The sequence below is a fragment of the Narcine bancroftii genome, chromosome 7 (genome assembly GCF_036971445.1).
Source record: "Narcine bancroftii isolate sNarBan1 chromosome 7, sNarBan1.hap1, whole genome shotgun sequence".
Classification (NCBI taxonomy): domain Eukaryota; kingdom Metazoa; phylum Chordata; class Chondrichthyes; order Torpediniformes; family Narcinidae; genus Narcine; species Narcine bancroftii.
Window position 1 is genome coordinate 90,827,695 of NC_091475.1, and position 12,992 is coordinate 90,840,686.

Consider the following 12,992-nt stretch of genomic DNA (forward strand, 5'->3'; position numbering starts at 1 on the left):
GACGGCTTCATACCCCTTTGTCCCTACCCTTGAAATGAGGGCCAACCTCTGGTACTTGTCTGTATGGAAGATGTCCCTGGTCACATTCAGGTAGGCCTGGAAGCAGTCTAGCCGATATGCAAACTCTTCAGCTGCGTCGGGGCACTGGGGGTGGGGGGTGTTCTATCAACAGGATATTGAGCTTGAGTAATGCCTCCATCCTTGTTTGTAAGCTAATAAAACTGTAGCGTAGATAAAAATTCACACTCAATTGGAGGGAGAACAAACACTTTTATTAGCTTTCAACACAGGTTGGGTTCATGAACAGGCTTCAGAGGGGTTCTGGGTTTAGGGGGGGAAACCAAGGTATATACTGGCCCCAGGGGAAGGAGCCAGAAGATGGGACCAGTCGTCAATATAGTACACTTCTAGTGAATCCCAGTTCACTACACTTCAGGAGAGGATCTCTGATATATGGGCTCAATAACTTGAGTAAATAACCCTCTCCACCTCCATCCTGTCAAAGAAGGCACAATATCCTCCTTTGTCTTGCTGATGTCGAGATCAAGATTCTTTTTCCCCTGGCACCACACATGCAGATTCAATTTTATATTCTGACATCATTTCACATACAGTACAACTCCTATTATCCAAAATTCTGTCGTCTGAAAATTTTTTGGACCTCATTTTGCCTCTGCAATTTTTGGATAAATGAGGAAATCTGAAACAATCAGAAATGCTCAGTTCTCTGAATTTTTGGGGGATCTAAATTGATGTCACAGGTTGAAAAACTCTTGGAATTTTGGAAATACCTCTGAGTAGAATTTTGAGTTTTTGGCATTGGATTTATCTTATTTTGTTCATGTTTTTTGGTGAGAATTAAACTTTTATTTCATGCTGAAAAACTTTTCCTTGTTGTTGAAACACTGTTGCAAGTGCTTTGCTGTTGCTCCTGGGCTTTTTTTTTTCAAAAATGACCAGTTCTCCAAAAATATTGTTTATCTGAAATAGGCCCGGCCTCGACCATTTCAGATAATTGGAGTTGTATTTAAAGTCATACATGAAGGGACTTGGGGTTATATGACATAATGGGGTGGCACGGTTGATGTAGCAGTTGACGCAATGCCTTTACAGAAGCAGCGATTGGCGCTGGGATTTGAATCCTGCGCTAGTTGTAAAGAGTTTATATGTTCTCCCCATATCTGCGGGGGTTTAACTCCGGGGGCTCCAGTTTCCTCCCACCATTCAAAACGTACTGGGAATGTAGGTCAACAGAGAGTAAATTGGGTGGCATGGACTTGGGGCCGAAATGACTTGATACTGTGCTATATGTCTAAATTTACAAATTTTAAATTTAAAAATATTCTATGCCTAGAATGGGTCTGGAACCCTCTGCTGTACAATATGGTCAAGGAAGGAACCCTCCATTTTACCTGCATTTACTTGAGAACTAACGAGCAGGGCTACTGATCGAGTGCTGAGGCGGGATCCATTTGGTTGGCTCTTCCTCTATTAGCTGGACATGCCAGACTAAATGGTCACCTTCCATTCATAAATGTCAATTTGCTCTTCCCCTTCATATCTTCAAAAGAGGGTCAACACCTCCCCTTCCCCCTTCCCCCTCCCCCTTCCCCCTCCCCCTTCCCCCTCCCCTTCCCCCTCCCCCTCCCCCTCCCCTTCCCCCTCCCCTTCCCCCTCCCCTTCCCCCTCCCCTTCCCCTTCCTTCATATCTTCAAAAGAGGGTCAACACCTTCCCCTCCCCCTCCCCCTCCCCCTCCTAACATTTCCTGCCTTTCCTCTTTCTCTTTTGCTCCACCTCTGTCCTTGTGACTTGCTTCACTGTTCCTCAAATGAAGGCCATGATTCACATAAATAAGCTGCCATAAAACCAGGATGTACTTCAAATATCATAACACATTGGAGCCTTCTGCCCCAAGTGGTTTCACACCATGGTTGAAGAGAATTGGAGTGAGTGATGATGCGACACGAAGACACTGAGCCTCAAGGGCATTGTTTGGCCTTCATAGCTGCTAAAGCACAGCTCACACACAGTCTGTGTCAGAGCTAAATAGGGCTACTAGCAATAACCTTAAGAAACAAGCTCCCATGTATTTTTTTGGAAATAAAATGGATTTCATCCAAAATAATAAATACCTGGAAATTGAGCAAATCTGTGACTCCTGCTCAAGTCAGTGAAGAAACTTATACATTGCCTAAATGGTTTGTAACTCTATTACAAACCCCCAATAGAATTATAATTTTTACTCACGTTGAAGTTTCAATTTTCACCATTTGTCTTACTCTGAACTTGCACAGGAAACATGATAGCACCGCTGGGGCTGCTGGAAGGGCAGCGCCGCTGCTGGTGCAAACCCAGAGGAGTGGACAGTGGAGACAGTGCTGCGTCTAATGCCGACGGCTCCATACAGGCTTTGAATGGCCTGTTAAAGCAGCTGACAGTGTTTGTAATTAAAATCCTTCAACTGTAGAATTCTGTGCCCAGGATGGTGGTTGTCTGTGCTCAGCAGCTGCCACGAGGGGTTGCAGACTCCAGGGAGCACAGCACCAGAAATGAGGAAAATGCGTCCTGTTGTGAAAAAGTCTGTAAAAACAACCCTACAGGGCAGGTGACCATGGCAGCAGATCAGCAAGGGCTGAAGGACTCTTTCAGGCTGTGAGCTGTTGGCGACACAGTCAAGGGACTCACACAAGCTTTCGACTGCTGGGACACTGGCTCATTCAAATCAGGTATTGGAGAAGGTGCTACAGGCAAGAAGGGCTCCCAAATGGCCCTGGGGAAGGAAGGCTTTCTGATTGTATTAGAGGTTTGGATCTGGAGCTTGTGTTGCCAATAGATCACAGAGGAGTTTGTGGTGCTGCAGAGACCGTGGGAGCACTGGGAGCAAATCAGCTGATGCTCAATGACTCTGAAGGAAATCACTTGCTTCTCTTTCTCTCTTATTGTACACTCCATGTCTTCCTTATGGCAGCCAGAAGGTGATCTCATGTAATATTACTTGTTCAGTGCAAATACATGACAATAGGAATCTTGAGTCTTGAAATCAGATGCTTGTAATATGGAGCAGAAGAAACCACAACAAACTCAAGTACTGAAATGCCCTGTGTTGGCTAGGTATCTCCATAGAATTCATTGCACAATATATTCATTTAGCCTAGAAAGCATAACTTCATGGTTTTCAAATCCTCACTGACAGGTAATCTTATTAAAGATGGAACAAGTGTTCCATCTGCTTATCATGATGTGGATCTGAAAAGGCTGAGAAGAGTGAAGGCCATGAAATAAAAGTGGCTGTAATATTATGGATTGAAAATTGCCAAAGGATTTTTTTTAAGTGAATCTATTTTAGGGAATTTATTACCTGATATTGAAGCCTATTTTTGGTCAAACCAAAGGGGGCTGAGAGTTCCACATTCTCTCCCCTCACTGGATAATGCTTATCAATTCCCAGAGTTCCTGAACTGACCCAGGGATGGTGAATGAACAAGATATTTCAGAATGGTGTGTTACTTGGAGGGTAACTATCAGGTGGCAGTTATCTCCATGCTTTCACCACCCTTGTCCTTCTAACCAGTTGATATTGTGAGTTTAGAAGGTGCTATCTAAGGAGTTGTGGTGAGTTGCTGCAGTGCACCTGAACTATTAGTACAAATTACTGCTACTGACATTTGTCAGATTAACACCAGCTACCACATCGCTGGAGTAATGAGCTAGTTGTCATAACCTTTCAATTTTCACATCTATTCCCACTAGAACCCTTACAACTCAGAGTGGCAATGTCACTTTCTGCTTTGTTATTTATATCATTGTTTGCATTAAAAGATAAACGTCTGAGAAAGCTGAGAGAATAATTTTCAAATGTGTCTTCAACAATTGAATCACAACATAATTTCCAGATAATACCCTAGTGTGATAGGGTATTATAGATAGATTGCTCTATGTTTTATAATTAATATACAGTAAAAATCCCTGTTATCCAAAATTCAAGAAACATCAAGCAGCTGGCAAAATAAAAATTGTGGAAATAAATGGGTAAAAAATACGGAAATTTAAAATTGGCATGTCTCGACGTTAGTTTTCCATTCACACAACACGCAGTCTCAAGTAAACAGACAACTCACTTATCCGGCACCTAACAATCCCCATAGGTGCTGGATACGAGGGGTTTCCTATATTAAAGGCCAGAAAGGTCAGACAGCATATATAGAAAAGGAACCAGAGTTAACACCTCAGAACAGGAACCTTCAAACTTCAAATGATTTTAAAAATATCTTTAAAACATTTAAATTCTGTCCAAACTACATTACAATATCAGATCAGGTATTTGTCCCTAAAGAGATGAATTATGACAGCAAGGGCAGATATCCTTGTCTGCTTTGGTTGATCCTTAAATTAGCACAGTCCCTGACAGATTCAGAAGACTTCACCCTGTAACGGAAAGGTGTGACAACCTTTTTTAAAATAAATGGAAAGACATTGAGCTTTCTGTATATATAAATACTTATTAGCGAGGGCACAAAATGAGCAAAACACCTTTGACTGTAAATAATCAAGGTTATTTTTGTCAAAATACGTTTTGTTATTGCTTGCTTTCTTTTAATTAAAATTATTTGTGGAGTTTACTCCAGCTGTGTTTTCTCTTATTCTCATTTTCCAGTGCTGTAAGAGATGAGTAACTGCTAAAATAAAAACAATGTTAAATTAAAACTCTGGATGCTTTAAATTAGAAATAAAAGCAACAAAAAAAAAATTCACCATCCCAGAAATTATTTAACTTGAGCTGTAGTGAAGGGTTTTTGGCACAACCTTCTCAGCAGTAATATTCAGTCATGTATACCATTCAAGGTGGAGCTAATCTAAAAATCCTGAGGTCACATAGGGGATGGGTATGGGGAGAAAGATCAGGAGAAGGGGAAACAAAGAAGTCAGACCTGTAACCAAAGAATTTGGGATTTCAAAATTAAGGAATAAATAATTGGACCAGGATGTTAGTGAGGTGATGGGAGTGGAGTGAGGAACTGACTGATGCAGACTATGTAATTCTCCGGGCTTGTGAAAAAAAAAAACATTTAAAAGGAGCTTAAAGACTATAGAGAAATATTATTGAATATTTTATTTCTCATTTGTAAATGCTTCTTCTGGAAAGAGTTTAACCAAAACTATTATTAAACATTTATTTTAATAAGAAAAAGTTTAACATTAGATATGTTGAAAGAAGAGAAAACATGCAGATGTTGTTGAAAATTTTCAATAAATATTTAGTTTGGCCCACGACTTAGTCCAAGTTTTTAATTTTGGCCCTCTGTGAATTTGAGTTTGACACCCCTGATAGAAGGAAATTGACAGATTTGGTGATGCACAAGGACACCGAGGTTAGAATGGGTTACCAGTTCCCACAAGTATTGGTTGAAATAAACAGCAGAGATAAATTAAAAGCGAAAGAACTGGCATGGAAGATAATGCTGAAAGGGTGCATTTTGTAAAGTGGGAAAAGATTTGCATAGAATATGGACCAGGTGGGTCCAATGACCTGCCATTGTGCCAGAAATCACATGAAAGAACATGAAAATAGGATCAGGATAAGAGTACTCCACCCCTCAAGCTAGCCCTGCCAATCAATGTAATCATGGCTGATCTACACAGATCAGTCCCCTCTGCCAATTCACCATCACCTTCAATTCCTCGATCTTTCAAATATTTATATATATCTGTTTACATGTTAAATATATCTAAAGATGTGCCTCCTCCATCCACTGGGGAAGAAAATTACAGAGATTCATTCATGGCGTATCTAGGTAAAATGGCGCCTATGGCAAACACTGCAAATGCACTTCTCTCCCCCCCCCCTTTAAAAAAACACAGAAAGTTGACAGTTGGGCGATTTTCACACACAATTGGGCTGGTGCTAATCACTACACGAACCATGTCATCTGACATATCCTTGTAAATTTCACATGTTACAGTGTAATTTATTAGAAATGAACCAGTGGATTAACTACCAGTCGAGCCCCTAGACTGAGTTTTAATAAGGGAACCCCCCTCCCCCCTCCTCCCTCCCTCCCTCCCCCTCCCTCCCCTCTCCCCTCCCCCTCCCTTCCCCCTCCCTCCCCCTCTCCCCCTCCCCCTCCCTCCCCCTCCCCCCTCCCCCTCCCCTCCCCTCCCTCCCTCCCCCTCCCTCCCTCCCCCTCCCCCCTCCCCCTCCCCCCTCCCCCCTCCCCCCTCCCCATCCCCCTCCCCTTCCCCCCCTCGCCCTCGCCCTCCCCCCTCCCCCTCCCCCTCCCATCCTCCCCCTCCCCCTCCCATCCTCCCCCCTCCCATCCTCCCCCTCCCCCTCCCCCTCCCCACCCCTCTCCCCTCCCCCCCACCCCCCACCCCCCACCCCTCTCCCCTCCTCCCCTCCCCCCCACCCCTCTCCCCTCCTCCCCTCCCCCCTTTCTCCCCCTCCCCCCAGGTCATTTAGAGGGGGAAAATGGCTCAGTGCCAACAAGGTTAACCCAATTACAACAGTCAATGGCCCAATTCCAAATGCAGGGAGACTGGGAAGTCCAGCACAGGTAATTTACAGGGTCCCGATTGCTCAGAGCCATCAAGGTTAAGCCAATTACAAAGGAATTTTAATTGGCCGATGCAAGGTGTGCACTTAATGAGTAAGGCAGGCCAAACCTTGATTAGCAGTGCTGGGTCGTGCTTCATAGTACAATACAGAGTGGTGAAATGGTCATTCAATTCTTCAGATTATATCACCCTGTTCAGGCCCACACCAAGAAGCTTTTAATTCACATTTTGAAGATGATAGTCAGTACTTTGTCAGTGTACTCTGCGTTTCCCTAGCACTGGTAGAGTGGTTTCAGCTGTGTGGGGGATTATGGCTAAGGAAGATGGCCATTTTGCCCATTGATCCCACATTGAACTGCTGCTGCTGTGAGGGGCTGGAATTGCTCTGAAGTGGCTGCGGTCCCAAAGCGAGCCAGTGAGATGCCAGTTCGGAGAGGCCCGGTGAGATGCCAGAGTGACGCTCTGGGGCACTCAAGTGGGATGGAAAATCTGTGTTGGGCTAGGGACTTGGATATTGGGTGGACGAGATGAGAACAGTGGCAGCCCCCCACCGGCAAATGACGCCTTGGGCATGTGCCCTGGCCGCCATACCCTAGATACGCCTATGATTCATTACTACCTGAGTGAAGGCATTTCTACTCCATCAGCGTTCAATGACAAGCCAATTGTTTTGTTGCTATGTCCCCTTATTCATGATTCTCCCAGCTGCAGAAACATCTGAACATCTCCTCTGTCAAAGCCTCTTATGGATCTGACAAATGTTCAGCATTTGTTCTTTATTTTGGAGCCAATAAATCCAATGCATCTTAACAGTGGAATCAAAAACACCTATTATTTGGACCTTGGAAATATATAGTTATTGGTTCATCACCTATTGATGATTTATGCAATAATAAATAGTTTGGATTTGAGCTTACTGTTGAAACTGAGAATGTATAAACAATTGTTCTGTCAAATAGTAGCAACTTATCACTGAATACAGATGAACTACTATCTCTGAAGGTATGTTTATTTGTAAATCCTGTCAGAATCACCATGGGGTAAACTTGTTTTGTGTTCCAGAAACCCTTCAGGCAGTTTCAAATAGGACAGCTATATCAGTATATCATTGATCTTCTCAAAGATCAGTGCAGATAGGAGAACAACTTGATTTCTCTCTCTCTCTCTTTCTCAATAAAAGAACAGCTTTGGTGCATTAATATGAAATAACAAAAAAAAGGCCTTTCAGTTGCAATCTCTCATTTAATTTGCACTGTCCTAATTTGACAATATTAATCGGTGAATTCTTTTATTTCCCAATGGAAAATGCAAATTTTATCAGAATAGTGTCCTTGAGTCGTCAAGGTGTAAGACTGAAAGGATATAATTTGTAAGGTTATGTATTTATATTAAAGTATTTAACATGTTTGTATATTAATGCTTTATCAAACCAAGTTGTTCTATTCCCAAAGTCTACGAAATCCAACATTTTACAAGTGATGGTTAGGATCCAAATGTGTCAACTCAAGTCATTTTGAGGGAATCAGATAGATGTCATGGAATTCACAATGTGTTATGAAGCTATTAATGAAAATCTCTGCTACGTTCAAATCATAGTTTTCCTCAATATGGAAAACATTTAGCTGAAAATATAAGTTGGCATTTGCATCATTCTTCAGTTGCAGAAGGATGTTGGAATCAGAGTCAGTTATAGCATTTTATGCAGTAAACTATAACAGGGAAAATGATAGGAACCTAAAGGCAAATGTTCTTTCTTGGTCATCTTTATAATTGGAAAATCTATCAAACCTTGTTAGAGGAACAACTCAGAACAAAATTGATGGTGAGTACCATAAGGAGGAGGCAATAAAAAAAAGATATCTTATACTGGCAAAGAGCAAGATCTAGCCAAAATTTAAACAAGTGCTAATAAATTCTATTTGCACCTTTAAAGTGCCAAGTAATGACTGTCTACAGCAGAAGAGGGTCCAACCACTTATCCTTGGAATTCTATAACATTATGATTGCTAAGCTACTGCATCAATATTGCATTGGTCATCATCAACCAGAAACTCAATCAGACTAAGCCACTTGAACATTACAGCTGCAAAACTGAGTCAGATTATCCCTTGCTGAGTGCTAATTCACCACCTACGAGATGCCACTGTATGATGGAATATTCTTTGTTTGCTCGCTTGCTTTTTGGCAGGATAATTAGCATAATGGTTAGTGCAATGCCATTTCAGCAGCAATGAACCGGATTCAAAACCAATGCTGTCTATAAGGAGTTTGCAGGTTCACTCCATATTCTACATGGGTTTTCTCCTGGTGTTCTAGTTTCCTCCCATCCTCCAAAAATGTATGGGGTTAGTGGGTGAATTGCGTGTAATTGGTCTACACAGGTTTCAATGGCCAGAATCAGCTTCAACCGTACTGTCATTGAATTTAACACATAATATACATAAAAATTTAAGAGCAGCTCCACAACACTCCGTAGCTCAGTAAAGGAGCCTGTTTAATTGGCACCACATCCAATACCCTCAGCAATCTCCTCCTTCACCAGTAATGCACCGAGCTGCTGTATTAGCTACAAATTTTACTTTTAATTATTCAACTGGGCCACATACCTATGCAGGCCTTGCATAGGGCTGGTCACGAATGGTGACACTTCAGTGGCAACGCTCGGGTAATGTAACATGAATGCATGGGGCCAGAATCAGGAGCATGGCAGCAATCTGTAGAGCTGGAGCAAATCTGTGTGTCCTCTTTAACGTTCAGGAGGTGTGCATTTAGAAGTCGCTGGAATTAGTGACACCGTTGCTTCACAGCAGGTTCTGTGTAAAAATGAAAATGCCTGATAAAAGCATTATGGGATCAGTCAAGGAAGTCAGGCTTGAAGTCCCCACCCTTTTTATAGACAAGTGTGGGCATGATTTTTGATCCTCAAGACATGTTTCCTGTCACTTAATGTAATGAGACGGACAAAATTCTGCTTGCTTGTGGCTTGCCTCCCTGAGCAGATTGCTTGTGAGGTAGAATACATGCTGCTGAATCCGGATGAAATGATGCCATTCAACATGCTTAAAGCGGCCATATTAGAATGAATGCAGCTGTTCCAACAAAGCCCATTGTGGAACCGCTAGTCGATGACAAGCTTGGTGATAGAAGGCCGACACAGATGCTGCAGAGATGGCGCAGGCTGGCTGGAGATGAGAGAATTGAAAGAGATGTTTGGAAGCAGAAATTCCTCCACTGCCTGCTCAGGTTCAGGGGCACCTGATAGACATCTTCCAAGTAGCCACCATCGATGAGCTAACATGACATGCCGACCTCATTATGGACTCGACCGCTGCAGTGCAGTGAGGAACAGTCGCTCCAGCAACCAGTAAACCGGTAAAATCTGAGATGGAGCAATAAGTGGCAGCACTCACTGCACAAGTCGAGGCTTTAATGACCCAGCTGAATCACCCTTGTTTCCAGTTCAACTCAAATTGTACGGGTTAGGGATGGGGTACATTTTAATTGCTGGAACCACCAGACTTTTGGTACTTCAGCTTCCTTGCAACTTCACATGTTACATTGTAATTTATTAGAAATGAACCAGTGGATTAACTACCAGTCGGGCCCCTAGACTAAGTTTTAATAAGGGAACCTCCCTCCCCCCCCGCCTCCTTCCCCCCTCCCCCCCCTCCCCCCCCTCCCTTGAAACGATGTGGCCCATGGGCAACTCAGCCACTGCCTTTTCCTGCAGATCCGCCTCTCTGGTAATCAATTTCTTATCGATTCGGGCACAGAAATTTTAGTGATTCCTTCGACTCCACAAGAGCTCTGTCACCCTAACTCATCTTGTATTCTGGCCACCACAAATAATTTGAATACCCAGACATTTGGCTGGAGAGCTCTCATGCTCGATTTTGGTCTCCGGGAGCCTTTTAGGTGGGTTTTTATGGTCACAAAAGTATCCAAACCTATTTTTAGGGTGGATTTTATTTCACACATTTCCTTGCTGTTGGACTTGAAGGATCATCGTTTAATAGACCACCCGACTTGTATGCAGATGAGCGTCCACTGTCACCTGCGGGGCAGGTGTGAATCGGGAAGCACAGGGCATGGTCAAGCGAGATTGGTTGGAAGGAAGAAAGGATTGTTGGAAGAATTAAAATGATGAGACAGGTTCTTTGCTAAAGATCATTGTGTGTGTCCTCTCTATTGTCTGTGCAGCCTATATTTAGCAGTCAATACACATCAACAGCATCTTCCAAATGCACCCATCTGGTGTTGATGGGGCACATGAGAATGTTACTTCCTGCAGCATTATCTTCTAGGTCATACACCATTCCAACTTAAAAAATATACCATTATTTCTTCATTGTTATTTGGCTTTAAATCAAGAATCTCCTTCCCCATCAACACCATGGGAGCATATACACCCAAAGTGTTGCAGCAGTTCAAGAAAACAGGTTGAATTGATAGCATTATCAGAAATGCCAATATCCTGAAAAAATTATTACCATACCACTGGGAGAGGTAGCAAAAAATATAGATCAATGATATGTTTTAAAGAGCATCTCACAAGAGGATGGAAATGGAAAGCTTTGGGGAGGGTGCTCGAGAATTAAAAATAAGTTGCTGGAGAAAGTCAGCAAACTGTGGAGGTAAAGGGATAATCAAGGTTTCAGGGCAAAACCCTGAATTAGTTCCTGATGCAGGGTCTCAATACAGATCATAAACCACCCCTTTACCTCCACAGGTTCACCCTGACACACTGAGTACCTCCAGCCATATAGTTCTTACTTCAGATTCCAGGATTTGCAGTGTCTTGTGTCTCCAAAATCTAGGTTCTGCCCCACTAAATATGTTCATAATTTTCTACTCTTAATCCAGAGCTGAAGAATTAGTTTTACTCATGATTACCACCACTGGTGGCTGAAGGTTGTGGGTGAGGGCCAAGAGCCAAACAAATAGTTTACTGGAGGCATGAAGAAAACTGTAACTTGAGATGAAGAAATGATCTCACTATTTCAAATACAAATAAAATGTTGTAATGCCTAAAACTTGTTTTCTATATTGAGATAATTATTTCTGTTGGCACACAGGAAGCATGTACAAAGAGCAATAAATCTATCAAATAACAACAAAATATATTGAGCTATCAACAACCATGTTGTAAAGATTCACAGCTATTAGCACAGTTCTTGTGCTTTAACTTCATGCTATGTTAATGTGATGTGGGGAATAATGCATTTAACTCAAAAGATCATAATATCCTAATGTGCGTTCAGAACTGTTGTCAGAATTCCAACAGCACACTGATCCTGTGAATGTAACACTCTATAGGCTACAAATCAGATGATACAATCCATTTTGTGGCTTTATTATGTGTCAACCAAGCTGATAGCAGTTTCTGTGTGAAATCACAATACTTAAGAAAATGAACCAAATAATTTCCTGATGCAAGAATGTAAAAGTAAAAGTTCCATTACTGTCGCGTAATACTACATTTAGAATGTAAAGAGACATGACATTCTTTTGTCCACAGTAAGGCAGAGAGTTCCCACTTTGTCCAGTGTCCCTCACAGAAACCTATAGGTCTCCCCTCCAAGTATTGACCAGGCCTGAGCCTGCTTAACTTCTGAGATCAGAAAATCTCAGGTGTATTCAGGCTATTAGGTGTTAAAATTATTCATGCAACCCCTACTTCTACCTGCTCGAGTGTACTTAACTTAAAGATTCAACCTATGCTTGTCATAAAGCTCAATAGAAATTGATGTATGCCACGCTAAGTTTTTGCTTTTTCCCACTAAATATATTCTTCTGTCATTGGGAAACCTGACTGGCCATCTTTAGAACTGACTATGCAGTGTTATCCAAAGTGTTCTACAACTAACTGCAAATGCTCTCTTCACAATTTGATTGTGAAATTCTCATTTATTATCCACAGATACATCATAACTAGAGCCATCACTTTGATTATGCCTGAGAATGGTTGCAGGAAGCAAGAATATACTCATCAAAGAAGATCCAACCTTGATGGTGCGTTCAGACACCTTTGTCTTGTCTGAACCAGAGGACATACGTTTAAGGGAAAGGGTGGGGGGGGGGGGGAGTGGTGTGTAGGAGTCAACCTTTTTGTTTGGCTATAATCCCTTAGGACTCAGTTTAAGGGTCCCCCTTCCGTGTGAAGCAGCCAACTTTACTTGATTTCATCCATACTTCTCTCCTATCAACTACATAAAAAACAAACACTTTTTATGATTTCTGTCTGTGCGCCCCCACCCCCTCCCAAATGTGCTGTGGACCTCAAGTGAGGTGGGGTGGTGGGTGGGAGAGGAACTAAGATAGTTCTCCAGTAGAGAATGGCTGGTGCAGACTATCTAGTTCTGTTCCCCATTCCATTCCATCCCTTAATGTGACTTTCCATCCCATGATATTTTTGTGATTCTGTGATTTTGTTGACAAT

At 42.3% G+C, this 12,992-nt stretch overlaps 1 long non-coding RNA gene across 1 annotated transcript in view; it reads left to right on the top strand.

Annotated features, from left to right (window-relative positions):
* The window catches only part of LOC138739113 (uncharacterized), a 41,550-nt gene that overhangs the window by 27,447 nt on the left and 1,111 nt on the right, over window positions 1-12,992 (top strand). Inside the window, exon 2 of the long non-coding RNA XR_011342013.1 lies at window positions 12,474-12,565. This is a non-coding gene — a long non-coding RNA (uncharacterized lncRNA). The remainder of the gene's footprint in view (window positions 1-12,473; window positions 12,566-12,992) is intronic.